The sequence below is a fragment of the Oratosquilla oratoria genome, chromosome 30 (genome assembly GCF_046742065.1).
Source record: "Oratosquilla oratoria isolate Oo_2021 chromosome 30, ASM4674206v1, whole genome shotgun sequence".
NCBI lineage: Eukaryota > Metazoa > Arthropoda > Malacostraca > Stomatopoda > Squillidae > Oratosquilla > Oratosquilla oratoria.
Window position 1 is genome coordinate 5,073,010 of NC_134806.1, and position 23,250 is coordinate 5,096,259.

The window sequence follows — 23,250 nt, forward strand, 5'->3', positions numbered from 1 at the left end:
TACATCCACATTTCACTCATCCCACACCCATTTGTTGTCCCCTTTATCTTAGCATCCTGTGGATGAAAGGTCATCACTGTCCCTTGCCTATTGCTTGGGTCAGAGGCAATGCAACAAGACATTAATATTTTAGTTCATAGATATGACTAAATATTGGTTGTGTGGAGATGGATACCTACAAACAGTTGACATGAAACTGGTTGTAAAGATATACTTTTCTCACCTACGACAGTAGCATTCACAGAAGCACCATACCTGCAAACAAATAATAATTATAATTAATACATTTAATATATGGCAAAACAAAAACACATATCTAAGCAAAAATCATTTAAAATAATACACAATGTTTTTATGAAAATGAAAAAAAAAAAAAAAAAAAAGGCTATACAATTCAACACAATGCTCTTGCAAACTGGATGTTGGAGAGAACTATCTCCCCTATGCCCATCTTCAAATATCCTCCCTGGATCTGGAGATATGGCACCAAGAACCTGGGTCAGTCTCCAGCCCAAGCCAAAGATCCTCTATCAACTTCAATTATCCATCCAACCAACATTTTATACATAAAGATGACACAAATGGTACATGTTCTCCTGCTCCTGCTAGCTGGTGACAGATAAATGGAACCACACTAATATAATACAGACAACAGTCCCAAATTTCTTTTTAGAGATGTACATGAGGGCCTAAGGTCCATTAATAATGGCTGTGGGACAGCAGATTTACTGTCTGTAAAACTCACGGCAGTTTGATGTAGTTTTTAACATCATCTCTATATATACATATAGATACATACATATATGAAATATAAATACATATACACTGCACACACACATTTACATGCAAATGTGTGGATGAATATGTGTACAAAAAGCACATTCTCTAAAACAATTTGATCAATAATTTGTTTACCAAAGCTGTGCTCAGAGGATAAACAATGTTTGTGGTGAATTGTAGCTTTTCAATGAGGCATTTCTTGGCATCATGACAAACCTTCATCATGCCTCCTCCATCTGGTGGCATTCCGAAGCAAATATTTAAGACGACCTATTTCATTTGCTAAGAATGCCAGCAAATCTAAATCTAGCTACTGTGTTATATTAAAGTTATTTATATAAAATCCAAATGACATAAAACATATGCATGAATGCAGCCTAGGCATTACTCAATCAGATTAATGCTACTTAAGGAACAATACAAGAAATCTAGAAACTTGAAAAATATTATTGTTTGAAAAAACACATGTCATGTGACCCACTACGATTCACTCATAATGACATGTACAAGTGTTAACAAAACATATTTCACATACCCAATAAACAATGTGCAATTATTCTATAAAAAAAAAAATTACCCACTGTCCACATTAAAAAATGAATTATCTATATTTGCCATTATTAACTAACACTTGTGAGAAATTGCCCTGGAGACATCATGCATCAACTGGAAGAAACCTTTATCTCGCCAGAGACGACATATGAAACCCTGAACTTGGAATAAAAAAACTCATCCCATCACTGGGAGTAATCTCAGACTCATAAGGAACCAGTCTCCCTCCTCCCTGCACACTTGTATGTGGCCTCAGCTCTTCTCGGCCATTAATCTCCCCCAATGCATTGATCCTAAACTCTCCTTATGAGAGAGAGAGAGAGAGAGAGAGAGAGAGAGAGAGAGAGAGAGAGAGAGAGAGAGAGAGAGAGAGAGAGAGAGAGAGAGAGAGAGAGAGAGAGAGAGAGAGAGAGAGAGAGAGAGGGAGGGGGGGAAGGAAGAGAGAGAGAGAGAGAGAGAGAGAGAGAGAGAGAGAGAGAGAGAGAAGGAAGAGAAGGGGAAGAGAGAAGAGAAAGAAGGAAGGGGAGAGAGAGGGAGAGAGAAAAGGAGAGTGGGAAAGAGATAGGGAGAGAGAAAAGGAGAGTGGGAAAGAGATAGGGAGAGAAGAGAAAGAGGGAGAGGGAGGGAGAGGGAGAGTGAAAAAGGGCAACTGGGAGTTCTGTTTATAATTCTGATGATGTCATATGCTGTCATCACTCCAAGTATATCTCACAAAACATAAATCAGTTTAATGGTGGCAGTTAATTCTAACCTCGTCACCCAAGTTAGGAAGTGCCAAGGGAATGCACAAAATAGTCTGACAAAGAAAGAAAGAAAGAAAGAAAAAAAAAAAAAAAAAAAAAAAAAAAAAAAAAAAAAAAAAAAAAAAAAAAAAAAAAAAAAAAAAAAAAAAAAAAAAAAGGGGGGGGGGGGCAATATGAAGCTGAATAAAATAGCCAAACGACAAATGAAAGGACAACCCACCCAGTATATGTCAGTTCATACCTGATGGCACATAGGCTGTCACCTTTGCCCTATGTATTTTGTTTTCCATGGCAAGTAGAGCTATTATACTAAAAAATGGGCATCATGTGAAGCATTTTCAAAACCAATATGCTACTTTGCACCTATTATGGAAGGGGTTGCCATGGTTCTGAATAACAACAATATATATATATATATATATATGTATGTGCATTTGACTTTGGCTACCTTTCTTGTAAGGGAATCCCTTGGTATATGTATGTAACACAATGGACCAAACAAACTTTCAAGTCATTCATATATACCAGGTTCATGAATTCCACAAAACTCAAGTTTTGCCAATCACTATTCCGATGTTATCATCATCAACTGGGGTCCATATGCCAGGATGCATATTGCCTCACTCATATGCTGGCACCAATCCCCACAGTTTAAACAAGCTCCCATGCAGTCACCCTACCCACCCAAACAATTTTCGACAAGGTCAACATGCCCTAGCTATGAATTCTTTGGTCATCCCATTCTTTTTCCCAAATTCATAACATTTGTGTTTTTTTGTGCTCAAGACTTCTGGTTGCCATGCATTTTTTGTAGTGGCAGCCATCTTTATGGTATAATGTTGAGGATGCCCCAAGCTTTGTGTTAGTTCTTTTGCAAATTCTGTGGTTTACAGTTCTATAATATCATAATACCTGTGTTATGTCTGGAGCTATGCCAAGTACTGCTGAAGAGGAGAAGGAAGAGGAGGTGGAGGTGGAGGTGGAGGTGGAGGAGGAGGAGGAGTGCATACATACATGTACAATCATGCACTAGGTATGATAATTGGTCAGTAAGAGACAGGACTCTGAGTGCTGTTCCTTTCCTGTATACAACAATTAGGTAAATACACACACCAGCCATCCATGCAATGGTGATGAATATGTTGAGTTCATATTTACCCAGACAGCATGACTATCAGGATTTGTATCTTGCCTGACCCCACAATGTTATAATATCATTTGCTCTAGCATCAATACCATTTCTATTACTATTATTACTATTACAACTGCAGGTCCGGTACTTTCATTAAAAAAGAAATGATAAAACCTATAGGTGAATGTTCTGTAACTAATATTTTCAATTAGCATCTAATTCTGTAAGCAGTAATCACTTCTGAGCTCATATGCATGTCATTCCTATAATATATCATGAAAAAAATCTTTCAAGTCTTGCATGAAACTTGCAATTCAGGTAATAATGGTAAATAACACTAATAGTGACCAATGGCACATGTTGCTCACTATCACTATTGTTGAGTTCTAAAAAACTGGTTATCATCATGAATCAATGATTGTGCAAGAGACTAAGGACAACAACTTGACTGATTGCTCACAATATGAATGTCTTGGTACAATGCATATTGTCATAAACAAATATGATAATTTCTTAATATTCTCTGTTGAAAGAGAGGAGAGGGGTTTTGTATGCGTACGAGTCTTATATGCCATCAAACATAGAGGTCTAAAAGAGGAATAAAGAAAAAGATGTGGACGTCTTAAAAGGGTGAAATTTTGGATAAATTTGACTCTAGAATCAGGTCTGTGGCAGTGAGAAAACTACATGGAATTAATGAATCAACCATTTGGAGCATCAGGATTAAACAGAGCAATATGGTATTATCTCAAAGATGCACATGAAAGATAAATAATTTCAGTAATAAAATTGAAATAAAAATCCCTTTGGTCAGACTGCTTTTTATTGTACATTCAGTTTTCATGCCCAATCCATAAACTGCTTCAAATTGTTAGTTTATGAAAGAATTTATCAAAACAGTAGTGCCAGTACAATCAGCATATTCAATATATAACACATATTATAAATTCTGTGATCAACTGGTTATGTGCATAATACCTCAGACAAAATATATGCAGGACTCACAAAAACTATATTGCACTTGAAGAAACCTATCAATTTCATAATATGGATGTTCATGACCCCATTCAGCAACTCCCCAAGGACAGTCTTCAAAACTCGTTGTAACATAAGCTTGCCTACAGATAAAGCTGATAAGAGCGATGGAATGTGCAAGTGTCCCAGTGACCCTTTTATGTGTCACACTTAAGTTCATCCCTACCAAGAAAATAAAGTTTCTAATATTTACAGTGAATCCAATATTCACTAAACATTCTTATATGGGTACAAGGAATACACTACATTTATATAATTCATGATGAAAAACAATTTATGTATGTAGATATGAATATACACATGCATGTGCACATGCACACACACAGATAACTTATCACCTTATAAACAGGAAAAGTGAGAGTGAAACATAAACTCCTAACCCATATAAAAGTGTCTTTCCACAATATGGATGATGGACAAGATATATATATATATATATATATATATATATATATATATATATATATACATTCACACACACAAACATATATTAATTATAATAATCATGATAATATAGAATGCTTGATTTACCCTGAAATGCAGTGCTGATGTGCTCTCTACATAATGTAAAAAATATAAACGAGATCAAGAAAATACAATGAGTGGCAACCAAATGGGTTTCTTACAGATAAATGTTCAAAAGAGAAACTGAAAGCACTGAACCTATCATCACTGGAGGAGAGAAAATAAGAGGTAATTTGATACTAGTGTTCTGGACAATAAAGGAAAATCTCATGGTTGGGGTTGAGAGTTGCTAAGTGATGGGAACAAGTTAAAAACACACACACACACGCACATCTAAAGGAAGTCATGAAATACAGCTTTCTACCGAGATGCATTAACTCCCAGTATTGTTAAGCTATAATATAATGTATAAGTTAAATCCAAAAGTGATTTCAAGGCTAGATATGATGGTTTGAGAATAAGAGACAGAATCTCATGAGTATAACTGTGTTCCTGTACAAAACACACACATTGTCGGACCGAAGGCAATATTATTAATATGATTTTTTTTTCGCATCTGACCTAGATATGGATCAAAAGGTCTCCTGTCAGCATGCTCCGCCTTTGTAATCCTTTGACTTGAACTCCGGAGAAGAAGAAAAAGAAGAAGAAGAAGAAGATGTGGATTTTAGTGACGGGGGAGCAACTGTGTTATATCAGTAGGGACGGGGAAAGCTCTTGGTGTAGTGGGCAGGTGAAAAAATGGCGAAGGGGAGGCATTATTGAAGAAAATGGAAGGAAATGAGGAAGGGGATGAACACACCCCAAACACCAGACGGGGAGCGAGTAAACGATGTGCAGACGACACAGATGATGTCGATCAAGTAAGCAAAGCTGTTAAAAGTAGGAATATAGATAAGAGCAGCTCAGTAGAAAGTGAAGATAAATATTTCTATGGATTTAATGAGGGAGGAGATGACAACCTCCCTCAATTAGCAAGTCTAGAAGAAAAACTAACAAAAATGAACAAATCATGGGAGGTTAGGTTTAGCCAACTTGCAATAATTACATAAAGAGTTGATAAATTGGAAGAACTAGAGAAGGAGAATCAAAACCTAAATAAAGAAATAGAAGCATTAAAAAGACAGTTAAGAGAAGTAAAGGATGAGAACAAGGAATTAAAGAGGAATAATAAAGAGAATAAAGAGTCCATAGCAAAAGATGTAAGTGGTTGGAAAAAAGTCCAAGAGGATAACAAAATTGAATTTAGAGATATAGTGAAACAACAGATGAAGAAACACACTAAGGACACAGTTGTTAAAGTGATGAGAGAGAAGGAGAGCATAAAAAGAGACTTAGCAGATAAAAAGAAATGTATAATTATATTAGGAACGGAAGAGAAGTATAATCCAAATAAGACAAGAATAAAAGATGAGAAAAAATAAACAAGATATTAAAAATATTTCAAGAGGGTGAAGAGGAAGTAGGGAAAGAAATTGAAGAAATATATAGACTAGGGAAATACAATATAGACAAGAACAGATCAATTAAGGTTAAATTCAGGTCACAAATGACAGAATGTCTTATCAAAAACAGGGAAGCTAGCAGAAAGTGATTAGTATAAACAGGTATGGATAAAATGAGATGAATAAAGAGGAGAGGAAGAGAAAACAAAAAGAACTGAAGCTAAGGAAAAAACCGAGAACGGAACAGTCAGACAAAGAGAATTTCTATTGGAGAGTAGTGGATATGAAAGTGAGGAAATGGTTCATAGGAGAGAAAAAGAGAAGGGAAACAGAAAACTGGATGGTGGTAACAGAAAATTAAAAGTGTCCTTCACATATATAGATGACTTAATAACAGGCTTGAATGAACTGAATGATTACCTGAAGGAAAAAGAACCTGACATAATGGGAATTGTGGAGACAAAATTGAAAGGTCTACCACCCAACAGTGTAGGACATGGTGCATATAATTATTGGATTAGAAACACAGAAGTAAAACAAGGTGGCGGAGTTATGTTCCTGACTAAGAAGGATATAAATGTGAGGAATGTTACATATGGAAAGAATAGAGTGGAGATGATTATGATAGAAATAGAGGACAGGGACAAGAAGAACAGCAAGTTTGTGGTAAATTATGTGCCTCCTAAAACGTCTTTGTGGGTAGAGAGAGAACACAAGAATATGTTAGAAGACACAAGGATAATACTAAATATGATAATGGAAGATGGAGGAAGAATAGTTATAATGGGTGACTTTAATTGTAAAGAAATCTGGAAAGAGATGACAGTGAAGGGTGGGGACGACCTATAGGGAAAGGTATTATTTGATATGATTACAGAACATACAATGACACAATGGATACAAGAGAATACTAGGTATAGAAATGAGGAAGAACCATCAAGACTAGACCTAATAATCACATCAGAACCTGAAATAAAGGACAAGATTGAATATAAGGCACCACAAAGTAAAAGTGATCACATATTAGTTGAACTGGAACTAAATGAAGAAAAATACATGGGAAAAAATTAACAATACAGAAAGGGAAGAATGATCTATGGAAAGCAAATTTTGATCAAATGAGATTTTTTTTTCAAAAAGCAGACTGGAAAAGGTTACACAAAGAGGAAACAACAGTAGAAGAGAAATGGAGAATTTTGACAAAAATTTATAAGGAGTGGAAAAGTATGTTCAAGACAGAAACAAGAAAAAGGATATGTAAAATGTTGGTACAACAAAAGATGTAGCGAGTTAAAAGACAAAAGGGATAAAGCTTGGATAAAATGGAGGAAAGACAAAACACCCGAAAAATGGAAAATATTTATTGGTTATGGAAATAAATATGTACAAGTGCAAAGAGAAGAAAAGAGAAAATATTAAAAGGATGTCATGGAAAAATGTAAAGATAAATCAAAACCATGTTATAGATTTGTAAACAACAAACTAAAAAACAAACAAGAAATAGTGAAACTATGACAAGGAGGAATAGAATACACAGAGGAAATAGAAATGTCAGAAATTATGAACAAGCATTTTAAATCAGTGTTTACAAGGGAGAACATACGACTTAGAGATGTCTAGCAGGAGGAGAAAGTCCCCCCCTATGAAAGAGATAAGTAACAAGGAATGAGATTATGAATCACTTGAGTAATCTCGATGTTAGAAAATCGCATGGTCTAGATGAAATGGCAAACTGGATTTTGAGAGAATGCAGGAAAAGAGTAATTATAGTACCAATATATAAGGGGAGAAACAAAGAAGACCCTATAAACTATAGACCAGTCTCTTACAAGTACGGTAGCCAAAATTTGTGAAAGAATGATCAAAATTAGATGGGTAAAGCATTTGGAAAAAAAAAGAAAGAAAAAAAAAACAATGTACTAAATCCAAGGCAGTTTGGATTTAGACAAGGAAGATCATGTGTCACAAAGTTGATGTGTTTCTATTCAAGACTAATAGATATAATACAAGAAAGAGATGGATGGGCTGATTGTGCCTTTCTAGACCTGAAGCTTTTGCTAAGGTTCCACATAAGAAATTGCTAAAGAAATTAGAAACTGCAGGAGGAATAAAGGGCAAACTACTTAAGTGGATGGAAGACTTCTTGCATGAAAGGAAAATGAGAATGGTGATAAGAGACAAACATTCAAATTGGGATGAGGTGATTAGTGGAGTTCCACAGGGAACAGTTTTGGCCCCAATAATGTTTGCTATATATACTAATGATATGGTTGAAGTAATTGAAAGTTACACAAGCTTCTTTGCAGACGATGCAAAAATGTTGAAAAAAGTGAACACTGAAGAAGACTGTGAGTCGCTGCAGTGATCTTAATAAAGTATGAGTAGAAAGTGGGAGATGGAATTCAACATTAAGAAGTGTAGTATAATGGAATTTAGAAGAAGCAAAAAAAGAATAGTGGGATCATATACATTGGGAGAGAAAGAAATTAAAAAAGTGGAAAAAGAGAAGGACTTAGGAGTCATTACTATGAATAATATGTCCCCTGAGAAACGTATAAACAAAAATTTTTGAGAAATTTATAATTTAATAAGATCAATCAAAGTGGCATTTATATACCTGGACTAAGAAATGGTGAAGAAAATACTAGTCACTTTGATGAGACCAAAATTGGAGTATGCACTGACGACGTGGTCACCAAGTACAAAAAAAATGTATAACAAAACTTGAAATGATACAAAGAGCCATTACGAAGTTGGCACCAACACTATCAGAATTACCATATGAGGAGAGGCTGACAAAACTTGAGCTACAGATATTGGAACAAAGAAGAGAGAGAAGAGACTTGATAACTATTTATAGAATCATGAAAGGCATGGAAATTATTGATAGAGAAGATCTAATAAAATGGGATGGAAGAAATACAAGAGGACACGGAAATAAAATAAAAAAAAGAATTATAGTAGAGACCTGAAAAAGAACAGCTTTCCCCACAGGATAATAGATGTATGGAACAGGTTGGATGAAAATGTGGTGTGTGCAAAAACGATACACGAATTAAGAACAGGCTAGACAAAATGAGATATGGAGACAGGACACCACGAGCATAGCTCCCCTTCCTGTAAAATACAACTAGGTAAATACACACACACAAAAACATTGGATGGAAGGGCTTTAAGAGGTCATGAGAACAAATTAAAAGATTAAATGTCAAGAGGATATGAAGAAATAGTTTTCCATAGGGATGCACAAATACTTGAAATAGTTTAGAAGGCTGGAATTTGAATTTAAACATGAATTCAAATTTAAGTATGATCATTTCAGAATAATGAGACAGAGTCCAAGTTGGAACCATGGATGAATTTAAAATTAGGTATGATAATTAATTGGAGAGTAAGAAAGAGGATACCACAAGCATTAACCTTTTTTGTATACTATGATTAGGTAGACACACACACAATGCTGATCTGCAGCTGGGGAGAAATAGATAGGGTACGTGTAGCAATGGAGACGCACTTGCCCTACGCAGACACAAAAAACTTCTACCTGCCGATGGTGAATAGATAGGACCATAATTATAGGCTCAAAAAATCACTTAACTATACCCTCATAATGTGATTTTTTGAGCCTATAATTATGCTCCTATCTATTCACCATCGGCAGGTAGAAGTTTTTTGTGTCAAATGCGTCTGCATAGGGCAAGTGTGTCTCCATTGGTACGCCTACCCTACTCCACATGGAAAAGAGACTGAGAAGATGAAATGGTCATTGTGAGGAGTGAAATAAAGGTGGAAGAGGCAAATCCGTCTGAAGGCAAGGTGGAACAATACCTGAAAATTAGAACTAAAGGGCTAAATAGCAGAGACTTCATGGAGGCATATGTCCGCCCTAAGACAAGAACTTGAAATAAAGCTGCATTTCAAGAAATGTTATAGGACATAACTCTCCTCTTAAAGAAAAGAATTGAACAAAGTAATGGTATAGTCCTTAATGAGATTTTAATTGTAGTGAGGTCAACTGAGAAGCATGAAAAGCAAGTGGCAAAGCAGATTTCTGGGGAAATACACTGTTAAGTATAGCAATGGAGAACACAATGACCCATTGGGTAAAGGAAATGACTTGGGTAAGATGTGAAGACATTTCCTTTAAATTCGACCTGCTACTTACCAAAGAATTGGATTATTACTTATCCACTTTCATCTATCTGTGTTGCTTTTTTTTTAATGGTCCCCAAGCATAAGGCAGACTATTCTGATGGCAGTGCATAGGGAAAAAAAAAAAAATATATATATATATATATATATATATATATATATATATATATATATATATATATATATATGTATGTATGTATGTATATATATATATATATCACAGGTGAGAAATGTAGTAACACATTTATAAATCACAACTAACACCACAGTCGGACGAAAGAAAAAGTTGCGTAAGCGGAACTATATATTTCGATTGCTACCTGCAAGAGAATTGCAGGTAGCAATCGAAATATATAGTTCCACTTACGCAACTTTTTCTTTCGTCCGACTGTGGTGTTAGTTGTGATATATATATATAATCATGGAATATGCTTATTAAGGCTAGCTCAGACAAAAAAAAAGTCATTATATGAATGGAACCCTGTTATAACTCAAGGACCCCCTGTACATAGACCATTGCATGGTACAAATTCTTAAATCACTGCTACAAGTCATGTTGCCAGCCTAGATTATGTTAACATTTACTCTGGTAACTCAAGAGTTAACTGTATATGGGATGGAGACTGCAGATCTCCTGTAACAGAGATCTGGAGCAATGGATTGATTGAATATACAGGATTAGTCTAGTGTAAATTAATCATAGTTTGATTTAACCCCCCTGTACAGTCATGAACAAAAATTATGACCTATTCAGAGTTTTTCATGATATGAAATTAAAGTTCTGTCCCACAACCTATCCAAGAAAATTACCTAACTGTAAGCTATACCTGTAATACATAGGAAAACCTATCATGTACTTAAACAAGTCCAAACTCTACTAAATCCTGACTGATCTTTACATTGCTCATGAAGCTCAATGTAGGTTTATGCGCAACAAGCTTTAACATACATTATTTATATCCCTTACAAGGGAAATAACCACATTAAAAGGCACATACCCACTCTGCTCCCATCCAATGGGTGGGAGTGGATTTTATGCCTTTGTTTTTTGGCTACCTCCCTTGTAGGGGGGAAAAAACTGTTGGTATATGTATGTATGATACTTGTATGACACCACACCCTTTGAGAAGTGGTAGATTCAATCAGTTGTATAAGAATATATAACACCGGCCAGGATGAGCTGCACATGTGCAAAAGCACTCCTTAATAGATTAATTAGAATTAAAAAGCCCTTAACTTTTATTAAAGGATTGAAAGTTTCTCACTCCCAAACAAGTTTCATAGTAAAATTCTTAAATGTAACAGCACTTCTTAACATTTTAAACTGAAGATGAAAACCAAAACTGCTAATTTAATACATAATACAATTGTCCTTATTTCTGGCAATTCTTAGATATCACAGGAGGATGTTAGGAGGTCCATGAGGTATGAAGAAGCTAAAGGACACTTCAAGGCCACATTAGATTGGTTTCAGCATTCAATAAACAACTCTATGTATCTATTACATATATTGATCATCTATTCCATGAATTAAAACCGATCATTCAATAAGATTTGCCTGTACTGCTCCAAGTTCACGAGATTAATGAATTTGACTTCAATACCAATCCTTAAATTCCACACTCCACCTGACTTTCCTAGATATCAGCTCAACCAAGAAATCCCTCCAACAACAAGTAATTCCACACAGGCACAGCTCCAGTCAAGCCACCATCCAGCACTCAAAACAGTTCCAAGACAGAACAGACCTAGGTACAAAACCAAACTGCTCCAAATGTAATTATCACATAGAAGACACAGAACACCTCATCCTATACTATATTCTTGGCTTACCCAAACAACAATACATTTTCCTCAAGTGACCTGTGGATCAATCTGGAGGCTTCTGCCAATTGAACAGAAAACATGGGCCTCTTCCATGAGAGATCTGGGGCAATGGATTGATTAACTGATATTGTTGACAATTCAATCAGCACACCCCATTGCTTTTATCAGATAACAGTTACAGTGGCATCAGATATAAAAAAGTTTCTGACACTCCTTCAACATCCTTTCAGATAAAATCAAAGAAATAGTTAACTTATTCATGAGTTGCCCCCAACTCCAAATTCAGACATCAAAGCTCTCAACTATGCAGATGACATAATAGCCCAGTAGAGTAACAACAAAACAGATGCCAAAAACAGCCAAACATACCTATTGAAATTAAAAGAGCTGACACAAAATAGAGTAGCAGCCTCCCCTGAGAAATTATCGGTGACTTTGCTCAGCCAAGACAATCGTGAATCAAAGAAATATTTAAATTACACTGAATGGCCAACTTCCACTGGACAAAAGCCATACAATCTTAAGCCTTACTTGTGTTATGCACATCTTCTTCAGCCCAAACATTAAGGACCTAACTGTGAAGACTAACACAAAACTAATAATACAGTCAATACCAAACTAAGGTGGTCAGAGTAGACACCATATGAGGATAGAACCTTTATTAAATGTACAACATTTTGTTCGTTGAATCCAATGAAGGTTCCATCCTCACACGCCGTATTCTGACCATTTCACTGGCAATTACAAAATTAATTCAGTAACTATGCATTTATTGTACCTTTTCATATATAGACAATTGACAACCTGTGACTGCTCACCTCCTCCTACTACTTTCAGCCAGTGACAGAGAAACAGTCACATACCAATACAACACAGACAACAGTCCACAGTTCCTTCCCAGAGAGATCTGTGGGAGGGCCTTAGAACTGCAGGATTCCCACCTGGTGAACTTGAGGCAACAAGTATCATAAAAATAAAGCATTAAAAACAACAACAGGATGCACCAAAACTACCCCAATCATTATATCTTACTGTGCCAAAACCATATCTACTATAGGACAGTGTCATCTGCTTCCTTAAGGCCTTGGTTGAAGCAGTGAAGACCCATATGTCATTTCTGGAGAATGAGGTTCATTGTCTGTGTTTCTCTACATGGACATTCAGTGTTGGTGTTAAATCCCCATTTGTGGAGGTTCTCTGTGCATTCTCTATAAATTATACAAATGCATGATCATAGTGAGTATACATGGTACACAATATACTGAGGATGCATTTGAGACAAAATGAGTAACAGGCGCTGTTTTTGTTGATATAATGGCTCCTTAGGACAGTGAACCACAGGGCACTCCTCTTAAAAGTAGCCCAAATTGTGCAGAATTCTATCCTAGTTAATATAAGTCTACTCATCACTCAATGATTTTATGTGAAAATGAATGGCAAAAATAAGCAGTTGGCACATCCAGAAAAATGGACTCCCACCGAGCTCTGTCTTGGCTCTAATTTTGTTTAATATCTATACAAACGACCAGCCACAGTACCAGAACCTCTGCAGGTACATATACACAGATAACCTATGTACTGCCACTCAATCCGACTATTTTGCCATCATTGAAAGAAGGCTTTTGATAAAGTATCCCACAATTGTTTTATGTAGAAATTGTAGCATACTGGAGGACTGAGAGGCAAATTACTTGAAAAGATGGAAGATTTTTTGAAGGGAAGGTACATAAGGATAGCAGTAAAGGATAAGATGTCAGGATAGAGAGCAGTGATCAGTGGAGTTCCACAGGGTTCGTTACTATCACCTATAATGTTTTTTATCTATATTGACATAATGGAAAAAAAAAGTACTGGAAATGAACAATAGCTACAAAAGACCATCTTTGAACAACTCTTTGGGAAATTATTTCATTACCAAAATAAGAGGAGAAAGATTCGGGAATGTTGATAAAAGACAGCCTCTCACTTGACAGATATCAGCAGGATTGTGGGAGAGACAAATGGACTGCTACACAAAATTAAAGTAGCTTTTCATTATATGGATCAAGAGTTGATGGAAAACTCATGGAAACCCTGATTTGTCCAAGACTAGAATATGTGCTGTGGTATAGTCCCCACACAGAGTGAAGAATATAAACAAGGTTGAGAGAATACAAGAGCAGCAACCATCTGGTTCTCAGCCTGAGAGATAAGCCATACGAGGAGAGACTAAAAGCACTGGGTCTACCAACTTTGAAAACTCAAAAAGAAAGGGGTGATATAATTATAATATCCATGTTGCTAAAGGAGATGGACTACAATCATAGAAGAGATATCGTTATTAGGGCTAAGAAGGTTTTGATAGATCAAGAGAACAAATTATAAGACTATATATCTAAAGGATGTAAAGAATTATATTTTTCCATATTGATGTATAAATACTTGGAATAACTTAGGTGATATAGGTTAAGCTGGAGCAATACATGAATTTAAATCTAAATATGTTAACAGGAAATTATGGATATGGACTAAATTGGAACCATACATGAATTTGAAGCCACATATTTGGAGAGTAGGATAGGACCCCATGAATGTTGCTCCTTCCAACTATAACTACAACTAAGTAAATACACACACACATTATAAAAGAACACGCAGAACTGGTCTTATTTGTACAACAATAGACTTCACAAACTAGGGCCTCTCATTATATATAGCATCAATGCTCTGTGTTTTCTGATAAGAGTACTGTAAATACCAGTATTTCTATGTTTGTCTCACCTTCCTGAGACATTAACATGCACATCCCTATCATGTGATCATATAAACACTATTAAAATGGTAGTTGTAACATAAGATTTTATTCAATTTATCCATATACCAAGGGCTACTTCCCCCTTGTATGGGAGGTAGCCAGTCAAGAGATGCACCCACTCCTATCCACCACCCTTGTTTCCCTATCATCTTAGCTCCTCACGGATGAAGGGTCATCCCTCTCTCCTACCCATTGCCTGGGTCAGAAGCAATGCAGCAAGACACAGTACATCCACAGCAGGGAAATAGAGAAGAGGAGAAATCTCTTTGGGCTGTGTATTATCATCTACACACAACCATTCTCTACTCACCCCCACCCCTGCCTTCCCCCTTAACTGTTCAACAGACATTCCTTTCTTGCTCAAAGTCCCTTTCACCCCACCCATCCATCTCCTCCTCTATCATCCCCTCAAGTTCACTCTACCCATCTCTGCTTTCCACATTCTTTTTGCTAATCTTTCTTCACTCACTCTTTCCATGTGCCCAAACAATCCCAATTTTCTCCCATCAGCCCTATCTGCCAACTCACTGCTCTTCTCCTTTAGTCATAAGCCTTTATGAAGTGGCTATGTATTTGTGCACAGTGTAACATGCTATCCACATATTCACTGTAAAACTATTTGGACAGGAATAATAAAATGGAATTAGTTGTGTTTAAATGAAGTTTTGCCAAATGCTGTTCGCTAATGTGGGTGTCCTCATACTGTATTTAACCCCTTCCACATGATGATGCCTACATAGGCATCATGAAGCATGAGTGGGTATATGAGGATGCCAGCATTAGAGTCTTGATTATATTCATTTTGTAGATGTAGCTGAGTGACCCCCATATTCTGTGAACTGGCTTGGTCATATTATCTGTGGTTATTAATATTCAGAATGAAAGAGAACAAATAATACAGCTGTAACTATATTTTATAATGTGATTGTGGTGAAGCATTATTGAATCATCATACATCAGGCAGCTGATGCTGCCTGTGAGAATTTGACTCACACTGAAGATGTTAAGAAACTTTGTACAGACAAGTACAGGATATTTGGGGATACAAACTTCTGGAAGAACCTTTCTTAGAAAATTATATTCTACAAAAATTATCTGAAACGAATAAGTGTCAATTTTGATCAGTTGAAAACATCCATAATAAGCAAGACAAGTTTGTTGTTGTTGTTACACCCACCAACCCCAATCTTTTGATAAGATTACAAAAGTCAGGAAGAAAACTCGGTTAATTTTTAAAGTGCACACATATGCAATATAACAATAGAAAATTAAATATCCATTTTGTAATTCATAATACATCAAAGTAATATAGGATTTTCTTGGTGGAAATCAATAACAGAAAAAGTTGCTAAAAGTGATACACAAATGAATGGAGCCCCAACAACTGCTTAGGACAACATCTTGTTTTTGATAGATGCGGTTAAAGAAATTAAAGTATGATAAATTCATCTAACATAACCTGCATTTACTTATGAGGAACCTCTAATTCTAGAGGTCACCAGGGTCATCATCATAGATGTTGACAGCTGGTTTTGTCATCTGATCAGACTGGTGTGAGGACAAGTTTCATTGCTTGAAGAAAAGCATAAAGCTCAGCTCCGTAGCACTGTTTTAAAAATATGTAGTGTGGTGACATCACTTAGAGTAGGAGAACACCCCATGCACAATGTCAACACCATCATCAAACAGCTCCATTCTGTAGTGTATTTGCTTTTAGCATGATTTTTTTTATTTCTGCCAAGAAAAATGTATATCATGTGGATGTGTTATAATCTACAAAATAGATATTTAATTTTCTATTGCAATACTGAAAACCCTTTTCAGAAAATATGTTATAGGTGAGGTTTGGTTAGATTTGTAGTGAAATAAATTTGATAAATTTAAAAATTAAGTAATACCATATACCGTTTCCAACAATTAGTTACTGAAAACTATTTCTTTATAAAAGAAAATAATAACAAAAAGAAATAAATATCTTGGGAACATATTTCAGTTATAAAGTTTTGAGGACCACAATGGAAATAAGATTACATGCTTTTTTTGGTGTTATCCTTGGCATTTGTAATTGTTATTACAAACTATATGTTCTTTTCATTAACTGCACTTCATGTATATTGATTCAATGCCAAATAAATTATCATTATTATACTTATATTTCATTTATATTTATATCATATTACAATATAATTATAATGTATTTATATTTCATATGTACAGACTTGTATTTTCAAATCACTAGTTTCATTGGGGGGAAAACACCAACATACGTTGAAGAACATCTATGTATTGCTTTCAATACCATAGATTAGTAATCACAAATTAGTGATCTAACATGTTTTAACATGCTTGTTGCCCTTACAACTACTCAATTCTCATTAAGTTCTTTCAGACGTCTTGGAAGGTGTTACTTTCACAATAATAATGGAGGTTTGTATTATACTATATACTATACACAGTGGGGTCACAGATTATCGGCAAGAGAGACCAGGGGCAATAGTTTGGTTGATCGACAGTAGGGTTATTGTTATCTATTGTGGCAATTTTCAAATGTGATTTGTTCTGCTCTTCCCAGCCCTCAACCCCACATGATACTAAAAGCAATGCAAGTTTCAATTTATTACCACCATTAAACCAAGGTAATCACAAGTTCATGTTTGGTCTATGTAATTCATTGTAATCTTTCTGATTAAAATAATAATAATAATAATAATAATAATAGAAATGAATAATAAAGAAAAACAGGTGATTAAATATATCCCAATACCCCCAGGAAATAGTTAACCACTTCATTATGAGTCAAATTATCCCACGCACCATCGGCTGCCATACATATGATTTATTACACTGATCGCATGATAAAATATAATGTTATTGCTGTATTACTTGTTCTCTTTTACTCTGAGTATTAATAAACATATAAAACTTGATCAAACCAGTTCATAAAATCAGAGAGTAACTCATGTACAACTACAAAAAATATATATAGAATCAAGATGCCGATATCCTCGTGTACCCACTCACTCTTTATGACACCTATGTGGGCATCATTGTTCTGAAGTGGTTAAAGAGGTGAATAAACAGGTGAAAATTATCTCAGAGAGGAAGGAAAATCTAAATCTAAATAGCTTGTACATCACACATATTTGCCTTTGATTTCTTATAGATCTTTCAATACAAAACAATGATAATATATTCAAAACTACTGATTAACATATACATTTTTAGCATTTTGAGTGACATTATATCTATAATAAATCTAAAAACATATTCTATATCAAATTAGAATCACCTTCCTCACAGCTCACAAATCTAACTGCAATTTTTTATCATGATTAATTTGTGTAGCACATTCCACTAAGAGTGTCAGCTTGGCTAGTGGATATCATCAGCACCCTGGTACATCCACACAGGCCTTCTTGCCAATACAAGAACATTATTTCTTGCCAAGGAGGAAAGAAACAACTTCACATTCAACAGTCAAACTTTAGTCTTTCACTAGGAAGCCATTTCAATGCATATATCTCCATGGCCTGTCACACCACACAACTAATTGGCCTCTTATATTCATACTCCCTTGTTCATGTTTCCGTATTGAAAAAATCATGAGCATCAAAAAAATTATGAAGATCTCAGGTAATGTGATGAAATTACTTATGTTCGATATTAGCTTTGAACTGAAGCCACACTCTGATGTCTTACCTTAAATGCACGCAGGGATTGGTTGCTTCTTCCTTTTGGCACAAAACCAATTGTTTGCGATGACTTCCTTTAGATACGTTTGAGAATTAGCGATCTGAGTTCTAATACTGATTTATCAAATGCGAATGAAAACCCAAGACGAACCGAAATATGGCTTGAAGATACTGGGTGAGGCCAACACGTCCACTCGTACTTTCACTCTGGTGGAAGCAGTAATACTAATTCTACTGTTGCGTACGAAAAGGGGGAACACTTAAAGATGCAGAGTGATGTATACAAAACCAAGATTAAGCCTTAAACTAAGCAAATTCTTAAAACAAGTGTATAGGCCTGTACTTAGTCTCGCCTTCACTAAGGTTGACACGACACTAGCAGAAATCAAAATAGACTTTCTGTTCAAAACATATGATGCGATACTCTAAACTCGGCATTTTGCGATGCTAATTTGTTTTAGTCGTTACAAATGGTTTGAAAGTTTATGTTACTGTGTTTTGTTTTTATGTTCAAATGTATAATATGTTTTTTGTTCAAAACAAGGGTATATATGTACATTAAAAATCATTACACTAAATCTATCTCTTAATCTTAATTTTATTCGGTGAAATATTATCGACATCAGATACGCATTTGTATTACAAATGATAGATATTGTCGTTAGGGCAGACGACAAAATGCGCAGAAAGAATAACCAATATTTACCTCTTTTAGTGATCAGAAATTACTAGAAACAGTTTTGTTAGAACAGGTAAGTACAATACAGATTGACACTTCTATAACTGGAAGACAAACATATAAACCTACTGTGATTAACGAAGAGACATATGTGTTTGGCATTTTTTCGCTTGATTCCTTTTTCATACTGCAAAATTTCCCAGGGAACATAAACAACTAGAATTTATTCATGTTTTACCAATGATAGATAAAATGTCAAGAATCTCAAGAATGGTTTTAGAACACAATGGTACCATGACAAAGTTTCAGTTGAGATTGTTTTCAGAGCAATAGACAGACCCAACCTCGATGTATAATGCCACGTAGGCCTACAGACTAAACTTTCGATCACGAATCTTCTATTTTTTAGTTTTCCTTGTGTAATTTCTCTGTTTCTGAGTCCGGTGAGTTTCACTTATGCCATCATGCGTATGTATATGTTTATATATATATATATATATATATATATATACACACACATTTATCAACCACAATTCACTTTGATTCTAAGCCATCAACATTGAAAAACACGAGGAGGTATACATGCAGAAATTGATACCTGGTACAGCTAAGGACTCGAACCTCCGTTAGCACGTAACAAGTGACAGTGACTTAACTGTCACTTTATATGTATATATATATATATATATATATATATATATATATATATATATATATATATATCAACCACAATTCACTTTAATTCTAAGCCATCAACATCGAGAAACTCGAGGAGGCATACTTGCAGAAATTGATACGTGATACAGCTAAGGACTCGAACCTCCGTTAGCACGTAACAAGTGAGAGTGACTTATTTGCCACTAACAGTGACTTATCTGCCACTAACAGTAACTTATCTGCCACTAACTGTTCTTAATGCCATCCTGTCGACTCCCTTTCACCCCCTTCTGCCTCACTACCCACTTTAGAAGCCACTACTCTAAACTAACTCGGGTTTATAACCACTTTTACAAAGTTCAGACGACTTCTGTGACGATATAAGTCAGGTAATAGATAAAGAAAAGGTCGAATACATGTTGGTAGTCGGAGACTTCAATGGAAAATTAGGGAAGACCATAATCGGCGTTTCGTGCATTAGGAAGTTTGAAATAGGCGAGAGAGATGCCAAAGACGAAGTATTAAATATTTTTTGCAAGGATCTGATAAGAACAATGAATATTTTCTCCCAAAAGTAGTAAATGGATTTGGAGGCGTCCACATAAAGGAATAAAGAACAAATTATATTTCATGTTAGAAGACAAAAACAACAGATGTGGTAAATGGAGTTAGAACATTCTAAAGAGGGCTTGGTGTCCCTTATTCGTATACTTGGTCTTCTACCCGTCACCTCCTTCGAGATCTTTTGAATGTAACGGTCATGCTTAGTTCTCGGAAAGTGGCTCAAGACATCTGAGCCCTGAGACTCGTGTGGTGTCTGTTACCGGTGATTGTATACGTCTACACTCACAACTCTAAGTCATAGGGTCACAGATCGTCTTTAGTTTGTCGTTGTAAAACCTCAGGATTTTATTCTCAAAGGTACGAGTCAGATTCCATGTTTCCTCAATGTAAACGAGGACCAACAGAACCACCGATGAAGGGTTATCACACTGGGCAATTTTTCCTCCGACATCCTACCTCCAACCTCCATTTGAATAACTAGAGTATGATTTCGCCCACAGAAACCTAGACTTCTCTAAGAACATTTCAACAGTATATCTAACATTCGTATAGATTTACAAACTCTTGGTTCATCATTCAGGGTTGCTATATATGAAGGAAACGATAATTTGATATTTGGAGATTTGATAAATAATATCTTATAACCGAGGTCACTTTTACTCAAACGGACTTTTGACAGGTCGGCGCTTGTGAAGATGTGATAACATTAGTGTGATAACCCCAATGTGATAATCCTTGAGAGCAGTCTTTGCTTGCTTCGATCTCTTTGGGTGTAGTCTACACTTGGAATAACTTGGTGATGGAACAGAGAGCCATAGTTGTAGAGCTAACCCAGAGTTCGATCATACTATTGATGTCACTATTTGGCGTCAACTATGTTCCCAATTATATGATCTTGCTTAACCCATTAAACTAGGATGACAAGATTCTTGTCATTTGGCCAAATAAAAAAAAAAAATCATAAAACACCAAAATGTTTGATCAAACACCAGAAAAATATGACGTCGGTCCTCGCTTCGCGTGAAGCGAGGACTGACGTCATATTTTTCTGGTGTTTGATCAAACATTTTGGTGTTTTATGATTTTTTTTTTATTTGACCAAATGACAAGAATCTTGTCATCCGAGTTTAATGGGTTAACTTTCGAAGGAGAAATCTGCCACTGTTGCGTTCCTATCCTGGTGTTGTAGAGCTTTCTAAACATAACATTATTTTTGTTTTGTTTTCATTCCTTATAAAGGTGACAGCACACTAGGCTACTATGCTACTTGCTTTTGTTATTTCGTTTGAATAGAGACGACTTTAGTTACAGTATTCTAGACTTTCATAAGAATATCTCGACAATGTGTCTCACAATCGTATTTTAGGTTTAATTTACCTTAATTCGCCATTCAGGGTCTCACAATATGGCGCAAGAGTGATTTGACATTTGGAAATTTGAAAAAAAAAAAAAAAAATCGTGACCTAAGACCTTTCTACTCAAACAAGGTAGCAAAAGCAGGTAGCATGCAAGCGGGAAATGCTTAGTGTGCCGCCATCCTAAGGCCTGGAGCTGTTTTAATAAAATAATTCCCACCCATTCCATCCCTGAGTGTATTCAGGGATGGAATGGGTGGGAATGATTTTATGCCTTTTTCTTTTTGGCTACCCCCCTTGTAAGGGGGAAAAAGCCTTGGTATATGTATGTATGTATGTATGTTACCAGGCATCAGAACGATATCGTCTGCTTACTTTAGGCCAAAATTAAAGAGAAACCAAAATGGACAGTGATATATACCCTTTACTTTGGAAAAAAAAAATGTGTACAGTTTTTTTTTTTTAACAAAACTAGATGAACAGAATCCATGGCACTGCATTTCCTTCAGAAAAGTAAATTAATTAGTCAAGTGTTTGAAATACTCTGAAAACGTGAGAATTTTCCGTGTCCCTGCGCCCCATCAAAATTGATCTCGCGACCCAACTTTGGGTCGCGACCCATAGTTTGAGAACCGCTGCTTTAGGCCAATACGGCGAGTGGTGAGACCCCTCCCCATTCTCACTTCCCATTCTCACTCCCCAGTCTCACTCCCCCGTGTCCTCTCACTGTAGAATAGACAAGGAACCCCTGACGAACACTGAATAGTATAAGGAATGGGTCACCATATCGTTAGCCTCATAAAGAAAGTGCCTAAGTAATTTGTCCAACTTTTCAGGAAGTCGAAAAATATATATATTTTTTCTATTTCATAAATGTACGTAATGTTCCTCCTAACGTAGTTTTAACCTACTCAGACACTAAATAAAACATTGGGAATTGTACCACAAGGAGCAATGAAAAATTTATTTAGGAAAAAAAAATCCAGAAATTGACGAAAAATGACTTAGGCAATATCTTTACGAGGGTGACGGTAAGCTCCATTCACTCTCACTGAACATGGCCTGGATGATGCGAATCAGCTTACTTGGAATATCAAAACTTGCCAAGATCTTCCATACATCTACACAAACAATCATAGGCTTGTTGAAAATATACATATATGATATGATTGTTTTGATAAAAAATTTAATCTCTTTTTTGATAAGTTGCCCGTGAAAATCTGATTCGACGTGGGTCCATATTTTCCCGAAAACCTGTCCGATAACCGAGGTAAACTATCCTTGTCGAATTTTTATACACAGTTGGATGCAGAGAGAACCCTGGATAACTACCACATAACCCCTTGTCGCTTTTGTTTTATGAAATGCAATTATTATT

At 35.7% G+C, this 23,250-nt stretch overlaps 1 protein-coding gene across 2 annotated transcripts in view; it reads right to left on the minus strand.

The window, feature by feature from the left end:
• Nucleotides 1-18,988, minus strand: part of LOC143040991 (uncharacterized) — a 577,258-nt gene extending 558,270 nt beyond the window's left edge. For both annotated transcript variants that reach the window (XM_076212488.1, XM_076212484.1), the window contains exon 1: nucleotides 18,625-18,988. The gene's annotated coding sequence lies outside the window, so the exon portion shown is untranslated. The remainder of the gene's footprint in view (nucleotides 1-18,624) is intronic.
• Between the last annotated feature and the right edge of the window lie 4,262 nt (nucleotides 18,989-23,250).